Source organism: Hordeum vulgare, chromosome 2H, assembly GCF_904849725.1.
Source record: "Hordeum vulgare subsp. vulgare chromosome 2H, MorexV3_pseudomolecules_assembly, whole genome shotgun sequence".
Classification (NCBI taxonomy): domain Eukaryota; kingdom Viridiplantae; phylum Streptophyta; class Magnoliopsida; order Poales; family Poaceae; genus Hordeum; species Hordeum vulgare.
The window spans coordinates 289792583-289802582 of record NC_058519.1 but is presented as its reverse complement, the minus strand read 5'-3'; the positions used below and the strand labels follow the sequence as shown (position 1 = coordinate 289802582).

Here is a 10000-nt window from a genome sequence, read left to right as displayed (position 1 = left end):
AACTGCCCCGATCTAGGAAGGACATCTTGATAGATGATTTCCGCAAACTCCGACTGGATGCGAAAGAATTCTTGTCTGATGTCCTCGTCCTGGATTGCTGACAAGCGTGCGGACCATTCTTTGAGATCATTTGGTAGCATACGGTGATGCTGGTCCCGTACGATCGCCCGCATTTGATGGAGGGCGTAGTAGGCATCCTTCTGACTGCTAGGTGGCTGCTTGACGCAGGGGAACGTCTTTACGTGGGTGAACACGTGCTTGCCGTACCTACAAATTGGCCTCCTGAAGGTGCCTCCAGATTTGGCATAGCCGGAGAGGGCATCATCAAGAACTTTCTTGATATTTGTGTAGTCTTTTTTCGACTGACGGTCCGAGTCAAAATACGTGGCCATGGAATATTTCGGGCTTAAGAGGATGAGTGTGCAATGTGTGTCACTGCACAAAACACGGAATGTTAGAAAAAAAGAACGATCGAAATTTAAGAAATTGTATGTTACGGGGCGGTGAGGGGATGACTTACTCGGAAAATTAAGGCACGAGGAAGTTATCCTTATCTGCGTTCGCCAGAAAGACGCATTCGAGGTATGAAATCGCGACTTGCCGGTCCCGAGCGCTGCCCAAGATCTTGGCACGCATGTAAAAGGGGTCGACTATCACGATGTCCGGGGTCTTGTCTCTAATGATCTGCATCTCCATACTGAGCGAAAATAGCCGAATGAAGGTGTAGTGCATTGGATAAAGGTTAAACATAGCGAAGATTTCATCAAACCGCAGGACGATCATATGCCCGATGGTGCTATCGACAAAGAGCTTGCCCTCTGGCACCTTGGCCACAAAAACCGGGTATGCCACATCATTATCGGAGAGACGCCCCTTCTCCATATAAAGAACACCATCATGCAAACTCTACATAGGCCCGGTTGCAACATTTAGCAGATTAGTCGGTAGCATCGGCCTACCCGCCACATGCACCCTCCTCGAGATATCCTTCGATATTGGTGGCCCGTCCTGAGCACGGATCGTACTCGGTGCCGGCTGGCTCGCACCCTTGTTATTTTTTCTTTTCCGTCCTTTTTGCTTCTTCTGCAGTAATGGGATCAAGTTCTGCTCAGAGACCACCTTCTTGAGTGTGTTGGGGCTGATAATATTTCGCACCTCGGCTATTTGAGTCTCGGCGAAGGCGGCTGCTAGAGGCGTCTCCTGAGCACTGAACACACGACGCCTGTTGCAATTGGGTTTCTCCGTGGTACCAGCTAGATCGCGATCATCTTTTGCAGGGCTGGGTTCTTGAGAAGGAGGCTCCAACAATTCGTCATCGTACCCATGTTCGTTGATGTACTTATCAACGTTGGAAAATGTACCGTTATCGTCGTCCGGATCCTGTGCCATATGCATGCCCGGATCATCTGACGGCGGTAGCGTTGCGGCGGTCTTGCCATGGCTTGGCGCTGGCACGACTGGCGGTGTTGTCTGTGGGGTGGTGTCGCCCGTCCCCAAACGAATCTGGCTCTTCAGCCAAAGCAGGGACCAGTTTAAGCAGGCGCTGAGGGCCATCACATCATCTTCGTTGGCCCCACCGGGTCGATACGGATGTAACAAGTCGTCACAGCCCCGCAGTACCCGAACCAGTTGAACCCTATACACGGTGGGTGGCATCGGATTACAGTGGAACACGCGGTTGCCCGGTTCAACAATTTTGGCCTTGGCAACATCGATCAACTCGCCGTCCACGAAGTGCAGGAGAGTGCATGCGGCGTTGGCGGCGCCCTGCGAAAACATGTAGGGCGTCAGGGATGCCCAGTCATCGGCCGAGGCTTAGTTACCGTGATGGCGTCGAGCTCGGCTAATGTAGAGGCACCACCAACGGCGGGCATGCAAGTGACGGAGTGGCCGCTTGCTGCCGAGGTGTCGGCCGAGGCTTAGTTACCGTGATGGCGTCGAGCTCGACTAACGTAGAGGCACCACCAACGGCGGGCATGCAAGTGACGGAGTGGCCGCTTGCTGCCGAGGTGTCGGCCAGCGTATTCTTCCCACACCCGGGTGCATTAAGCTCCAATACCGGCGCCGACGCCGGAGACACCAATGCCACCTCCGCCGAAGAAACCGACGTCGGAGCGTTGTGTGAGTTGCTGCCCGTGAAGCTGGGAATCGGGGGCGGGCCCTGTTGGCCGCCCGCAATCCACCCCCACAGCCCCTCAAGCAAGGAAGACATAATGGTGGTGATCCTCGCTCCCAGTTGGTCTCGCACTTGCTCTTGGACTATCTACGGAATACGCGCCACTTGTGCCTTGAGTTCTTTAACCTCGCGCTCCTGGCTTTCCGAGCTGGTGTTTCTCTCCTTTCGCCCAGCCTTATAGTATGCCAACCATTTCACGGACAAGCCTTTGCCGTCCACACGACCAGCTGACAACGGCTTACAGAACGTATCCTTGTGTTCCATTACGTTTAACGCCCTATTTAAAGTGGTGTCCCAAGGGGCAGACGGGGAGCTCTGAGACCCCGCACTACTGCTTTCAGTTTCCTGCGGAAGGACCGTGAACCATTTAGAAATTTGGCTTCATTAATTAGAATGTAACCATATGGAGCTAATTACGCGGGGGTGTATTCCTTACCAGAACACGCTCAAGCTGCTTCACCTTCCGATCCGTGGTAAGATCCTTTGTTACCGGGTACACCTTGTACCGGGTCCTGACATAGTTCCTGGTCTGCTTTTCATGGTATTTATCGAAGAGGGGCGGTAGGCCTTGCTCGGCACGCTCCGCGTCCTCCTTGTCCCATTTAGGTTCCGCCACTCTGTAACCGCTGGGACCGAGTTTGTGGACCCCTAAGTTCAAGTCCCGCATATCTTTCCCCCACTGACTTGATTCCACGGATGCGTTACTCTCGCACTTGATCTTGAACTCCAGGTAGTCAGCTTCGCTAATCGAAGGATTTGTCTCCTTGATCTTCTCATAACTATCATCTCTTAGAATCCTTCTCTTCACCGTGTCTCTCCAAGTAGCCAGGGTCGTGCTCATCTTCGTGAGGGTGGCAGAGTTCACTTTATTCCTTGAGAGGCGTGTGTTTGCGACGTTACCGAGGAACTTGTATCGTTCGTGCAGCTTCGTGAAGAGGAGGTTGTGCAAATTCCCTCGGTCATGATGCCTTAGGTTCTCGGTGTTGATCGAGACGGTGCTCTAGTGAATGCATCCGAGTTGTCCCGCGTACCCACCGACTAATTCTTTGGGCGCTGTTGGATGCCTACTGGATGATAGACTACTCATATCAATAAGGAATTCTTTGTTTTCCGAGAGCCCATTCGAACATAACTTCCAGGTTAAGCATGCTCGGCTTGGAGTAGTTCTAGGAAGGGTGACCGACCGGGAAGTTCATTCCGGGTGCGCATGAGTGAGGACAAAGTGCGCAGAAAAGACTAATATTGATATGTGGGGCCAGATCCCGCCAGGAGTAACGACCGCCGACGGGTGTGTCCGGGGCATTACATCAGGGTAGTATTTATTCTTCTCAGATTTAGAGGAAAACTAAGAATACAACCATTCCTCTTGTTACATTAACAGGAAACCTTGTTTTGCCCAAAAAGTGTCTAGTACAAGCTGAGTTAAATAATTAACTATTACCGTAATAAAAGGAAAGCAGTCTAAATAATGTACACTGCAGATCACCTGCTACGACTAATAAGGACTTGCATGAAATACGATGAAGTTACTAGACAGTGGCATGGTTCCCTCTAAAATCTGGTTAGGCCAAATTTAGGTTCCACCAAACCATAACTTATTTTTTAGGAAATGCTCTAACTTAGCAAAGAAGAAATCTTCAACATTTTTGGTGCAAGAGAGCACACCAAAAATTTTGTTTCGGTTGAGAATCGAGCACCTTCTAGGTCAAGAAAATTGGGCATGACCTTTGCTAATTTTCTTGACCTAGGAGTGCCCCATTCTCAACCGAAATGGAAATTAATCAACATTTCAGGAGAAAGGGGTAACTATTTGTCCCTGCACAAACAATTTCTTAGGAAAGGCAAAATTCCTACGGATTCTAATCCTTGAGAAGCCCTGTGAATTTCCTTTGAATCAAAGGAGTCCATAACTTGAAATTACACATAGAACATCCGATAATTTATGATAAGAAGCCATCTAGAGCTCAAACGACATGGCACTGGCTTCAGGGCTCCACAACAGTATCCTTTACTTTAAGAGTAACATTTCACCCCAACTCCCAGGCGCTTGCAACTGATAGCATAAAGTGCAATGCAATATACGGATAGACAGAGAATTCGAATACATGTAGATTATCTACATAAAATAACTTACGTATTATGAGCACTTATGTACAGTAGTTGCTAACTATCAATCTTACAATTTTCTACAGGAAGTGGAAGCAGCATCCATCAGAACAAAACAAAAGTGCTAAAGCAGTAGTCGGAGTGTAGGAAGGCTCTGCATAACAAAGATGGCTTCATACTTTTGAGTTAGCTCGCCCAGATAATGATCTCTATACACTTAGAGCATTCATAATGATAATTTGCCTGCATTATAAGTCTTTCACTCATAAAGATCTCTGGAAGGATCAACCCCCAATATCTCATTCTTTTGCCACCTTCAGAATTACCATCTCGTTGGAGGGATGGTGAGTGGTGACTTAATTTCCTTCAGACACTGAAGTGAGAGGTCCATAATCGCGGCTTGTCTCGAATAGACACAGCATGTCACGCTAGTCCATAATCGACTAGACACCAGCTTAACAGGGCATTGGCCTCCAGAACCAAGGAGCAGCACAGTAGTATTTGTTTATTTGGTCACTGATGAATGTCATATTTATCTTCAGAAATCTCCTTGAAATCGATCTTTCCGTTTTTACTAATATTTATAAATTAAATGCATGACTCGTTTATATGGCAGATTTTACATGGTTTAGTGGGAGAAAGAAAACCTTAAAATGCAATGCTTAGTGGGGCATTTAGATGGACACTTTATATGTTAAAAGAACTGTGACCAGCTATATATGCTTTGCTTAGTAAAACGTTGAGATGAACACTTTTCAAATTAAAAAAATAAAACTAACTTCGTAAAAAGTAAGATGTTTATAGTTAAGTACTACATACGCCAGCGTGGTTAGGTACGAATACCACCGATCGACGGAGCCAGTACGCATCCATGCCATTACATGCATCTTGCATGTGCCTTCCAGTCGTGTCAATTCTTAATGCTATATCACTTAGTTGCTCCATGGTGTTGCCTAATTTTCGACACACAGCCGAGAATGAGGTAGGGTCGTACCTGGGGAGGAATCGGCAGCGAAGAAGACAGAGGTGGCGCTGGTCGCCGGCCTGCCGCTTGGTCCTGGCCTCCTTCGTGCTGCAGGTCAGAGAGGAAAAGCAGATCAGGGAGGAGAGGGGCGGGAACCAGGACAGGGAGAGAGGGCGTCCGCCGTCGCCTCCGTTAGTCAGCCATGGAGACATCCGAGGGAGAGGGGGCAGGGGAGGTCGAAGCGGAAGAGATGAAGAGAGAGATAGAGAGGAGAGGGGCCGCACCTCGACGCGCGCCGCCGGCCGCCGGCCCGCCGCCGCCGCTCCTTTGTTGGTGACTCGTGAAAGAGAGAGAGAGAGGCGTAGGAGAGGATCCCTCCAACGGTCGCTGCCGTGCCCACCTCGTTGCCGCGCGCGGTCACAGGCGCTGGGTGCAGGGAGGGGAGATGGGAGGGAGGGAGGGGTGCGTGGTGCGATCGATGCGGTTGGAGTGGAGATGCGGGGGAGAGACGAGTGAGGGAGAGGGAATGAAAGAAGGGGAAGGAGTACTATGGGGGAGGGTTACCAATGGCGCATCTATTAGGGGTGCGCCATAAAAATTGATATATCAATGGCGCATCTTTTAGGGGTGCGTCATAAGCACCGAGATAGCAATGACGCATCTTCTCCTGGTGCGTCATTACTAACTTTTTTTATTTTTTTGGATTTTTAGTTGCATGTAATAATTTTGGTTATCACTTTTTTACTCATAACTTTTTTATCACCTCCTTTCAACCCTTGGTTACATCCATGCAATAGTCGTTGTCATCACAAGTAGTAATCTTGTTTCTCTGTTTTCCCGTGTGCTTGTAATGTGGGGTTTGAGTGTCTTTACAGGTTACTTCTTTTATTAATCTCTTCATGCAAAAATACCATCTCGTGCATTATTTTTCCGAGGAAATTAAGTCATGTAAGAAAGTTTTATATTTGTTTTTGCATGAATTTTAGTCTTATACCTCTTTTTTCAGGGAATTATGTCATGTAAGAAATGGAATAGCCCAACGGTTTACACCTAACCCATCCATAAAGCTCACGGAGAGAGACACTTACAAAAAATCATGTTATGAGGTGCTATCACATTGTGCAAAGATTTAGAATTAGATGACATGGTTGAAATCAAGTGACATGAAATAACAGTCATCAAAGATTGAGCTTGGCACTGACACACACACGCGGCCGACACACATCGAGATTCGAACTTAGCTATCATTTCACAATCTTCTTGCCCTTCTTTCTCGCGGTTGAATAATTTAGCCCCGGAACCCCTTGAATTCTTCTCTTGAACGGACGTCCTTTAGGTAGGGTGGTTCTGCTTCTTCTTGTGGTGTGTGGTACTTCATCGTCGTCGTCATCTTCCATCTTCGGGTCGCCGTACTTGTTGAAGTGTTGCTCATTGGCAACTCCATCCATTCCGATGATGTTCCTTTTGCCTCTCCTCACGACAACACGACTAGGCTTTGACGGGTCGGTAACTAAGAAGCATTGGTTCACTTGGCAAGCTAGTACCCATGGCTCATTTTTCGCGGTGACGTTTGCGCCCGCGGTCTTGGATTTGGCTTCGGGTATAACCATGGTGGTGAAATACCGGTCTTCTTTTAGGACGCTCTTGGCCCATCTGACATGGAACATCAGGACCTTCTCTCCAGCGTAGCTCAGCTGCCAGATCTCCCGGATCCTTCCGTAGTATCTGTCCTTGTCGTTACCGGTGTAGGATTCCATCGTTACCCCGGAGTTCTGATAATCGCTCTTCATGTCCTTTTCCTCGGTGTAGAATGTGTAGCCGTTGATATCGTACGCCTCATAGGTCATCAGGTTGTGCTCGGCGCCCTGTGACAAGGCGAATATGAGTTTTTCTTCCGCGGAAGAATCCTCGTGTAAAGGGTACGACAGAAGCTTGTCCTTGAACCAACGCGTGAAACATGACTTGTGCTCTTTGATTATATCTCCGTCCCTCCTCTGTTGGCCTCGGTGATTGTACGTCTTCACAATAAAGGTTTTGTGCTCTACCACCCAAGGATCGACCACGTCTATGTGTTGTAGCGCGAAAAGGTTTGCTCTTTCAAAGTCCGCGAGTCGACCCTTGAAGTCGACATGCATTTCGCGGCGACCCTCGCGGTGACCCCATCCAGCGAGCCTACAGAGGTGTCTGTTGACGGGCAGACCAACGGGGTTCTCGATGCCTAGATAATTCGTGTAGAAGGAGATGCACTCTTTGGTCAGAAAGCCCTTGGCTATGCTTCCATCTGGACGTCCCCTGTTGTGAACTTATTCTTTGATGACACCATTCATCCTTTCGAACGGCATCATCCTGTGCAGGAACGTCGGCCCGAGTTGGATGATATCCTCCACGATATGGACCAGCAGATGCACCATAACATTGAAGAATGCGGGCGGGAAGTACATCTCAAGCTCGCATAGTATCACCACGATCTCTTCCCGTAGCCATCTGAGTCGCCTCACGCCAATCGACTTCTGAGAGATGACGTCGAAAAAGTTGCATAGGCCAAATAGCGTTTCACGGACGTGCGCGTCCATGATCCCACAGATTGCAACTGGAAGTATCTGCTTCATCAGCATGTGAATGTCGTGAGACTTCATCCCGCTGAACTTCTGCTTCGCTGAGTCTAGGTATCTGCTTATCTTCCCCGCGTAACCGTAAGGAAGTTTTACTCCTACGAGGCAGGTGAAAACTGCTAGATCTCCTTCTGACTTAGAGTGAAGCACGCGGGAGGGCAGTCATATTCGATATTCTTGGCCTTTCTGCCTTTGCGACGACTTTCCGTGTCCTTCGCCTCATCATCATCATCATAATTAGGGCATTTTGCGTGAAGTCCTCCCTGATGCCCATTGATTGCAAGTCTGCCCTTGCTTTCAGCCCGTCTTTGTTCCTCTCTCGCATGTTGAGCAGGGTACCAAGCACACTCTCGCGCACGTTCTTCGTGATATGCATGACATCAAGGCTGTGAGACACACGGAGGATCTTCCAGTACGGCAAGTCCCAGAAAACAGACCTCGTTTTCCATACCTTCAGCAGCGGCTCTGGCGCCTTTCGCTTCTTTCCAGGAGGTGGGCACTCTTTCCAATTTTTCAACATCTCGTCTATTTCCTCGCCGCTCCTCGTACGTGGCGGTCTTCGAGGTTCGGTTTCACCATCCAACAGATCCTTGCGTTTTCTCCATGCGTCATCGTCGCGAAGCCACCTTCGATGTCCCATGAACACGGTTTTCGAAGACCCGGGATCTCTATCTAGCTGGCGATACATTGTGTCATCCATGCACCTGACGCATGCACAAAATCCGTGGACCACGTTCCCCACGACATATCTGTAACGGAGATAGTCGTGCACCGTCGTGAGTAGTGCGGCTCTCGTAGGGAAATATTGTTTCGCTGCAGTGTCCCACGTATTGGCTGGCGTTTTCCATAGCGTGTCTAGCTCCTCTTTCAGCAACTCCAGATACAGATTGATGTTGTTCCCTGGTTGTTTCGGCCCTTCAATTAGCATACTCATGTGAATGTACTTCCTCTTCATGCACATCCAGGGGGAAGGTTATACATCCACACAAACATAGGCCAGGTGCTATTTGTGCTTCTCTGGCTGCCAAACGGATTGACTCCATTGGTGCTCGCGCCCAGCATGATGTTCCTTGGATCGTCCCCAAATTTTTGGTGTTCGAAGTTCAATGCTTGCCACTGGCTCGCATCCTTAAGGTGACTCAGCATCTTGTATTTTTTATTTATCTCCGGATCATTTCCGTCATCTTCTCGCTTCTTCTCATCCCTATCCGCGTGCCAACGTAGGAGCTGTGCTTGCTTAGGGTCCGCGAAATACCGCTGCAGACGAGGAGTGATCGGAAAGTACCATACCACTTTTCGAGGAGCTTTCTTCCTCTTCTTGTATCGAGTGACACCGCACACCGGACATATGGTAGACTCCGCGTGCTCGTCCCGATAAATGATGCAATCGTTCATGCACACATGGTATTTCACCTGCGGTAAATCCAGAGGACACACGATTTTCTTCGCCTCCTCGAAACTGGTCGGGTACTTGTTCCCCTTGGGAAGACGTTCGTGCTAGAATGACATGTTCTCGTCGAAGCATGTGTCGGTCATTTTGTGTTTTACCTTCATCTCCAGAGCCATGAGCGTTACTTTCAGGCGGGTATCCTCGGGCCTGCATCCTTCATACAATGGAGTAACCGCGTCTATCTCCAGTTGATCCAGCTTGGCTTTCTCTCGGGCGGCAGCTCTTGCGTTACCCGTCTGCTTGAGAAGCAGCTCTTGAATATGAGGGTCCTGCACCCAGCCCATCGATGGTCGATCGTCGTCTGCTCCGGCATCTTCATCTTCATGATCATGCCCTTCGTCTTGATCTTCCTGATCATCATGTTCGGCATCTTCTACATGATGACTGTATCCTGCATCTACTTCGTGATCATGTCCTGGAGATTCTTCGTCTTCTCGCCCGCCCTCGCCGCTATTCTCTTGCTGCCCTTCCTTATTTCTTGTCCGGCCCCCATGGACGACTTCATAATCATCTTCATCATCTTGCCACCGATAGCCATCCATGAAACCACGCACGAGCAGGTGGTCCCGCACCTGTTTGGAATCCGGGTCCATAAGGCTCTTCAGCTTGCATCTTCGACACAGACATCTTATCTCTCTCTCGTTCTTTTGAAGCATCTCGGCCTTCGCGGAGCTAAAAAACCTATTCACGAT

The 10000-nt window shown here is 49.1% G+C and overlaps 1 long non-coding RNA gene across 1 annotated transcript in view; it reads right to left on the bottom strand.

Moving 5' to 3' along the window:
* LOC123426112 overlaps positions 1–5777 on the bottom strand; it is a 6142-nt gene extending 365 nt beyond the window's left edge. Inside the window, exons 1-2 of the long non-coding RNA XR_006622026.1 lie at positions 5531–5777; positions 5277–5354 (exon numbers count right to left, since the gene is read on the bottom strand). This is a non-coding gene — a long non-coding RNA (uncharacterized LOC123426112). The remainder of the gene's footprint in view (positions 1–5276; positions 5355–5530) is intronic.
* Between the last annotated feature and the right edge of the window lie 4223 nt (positions 5778–10000).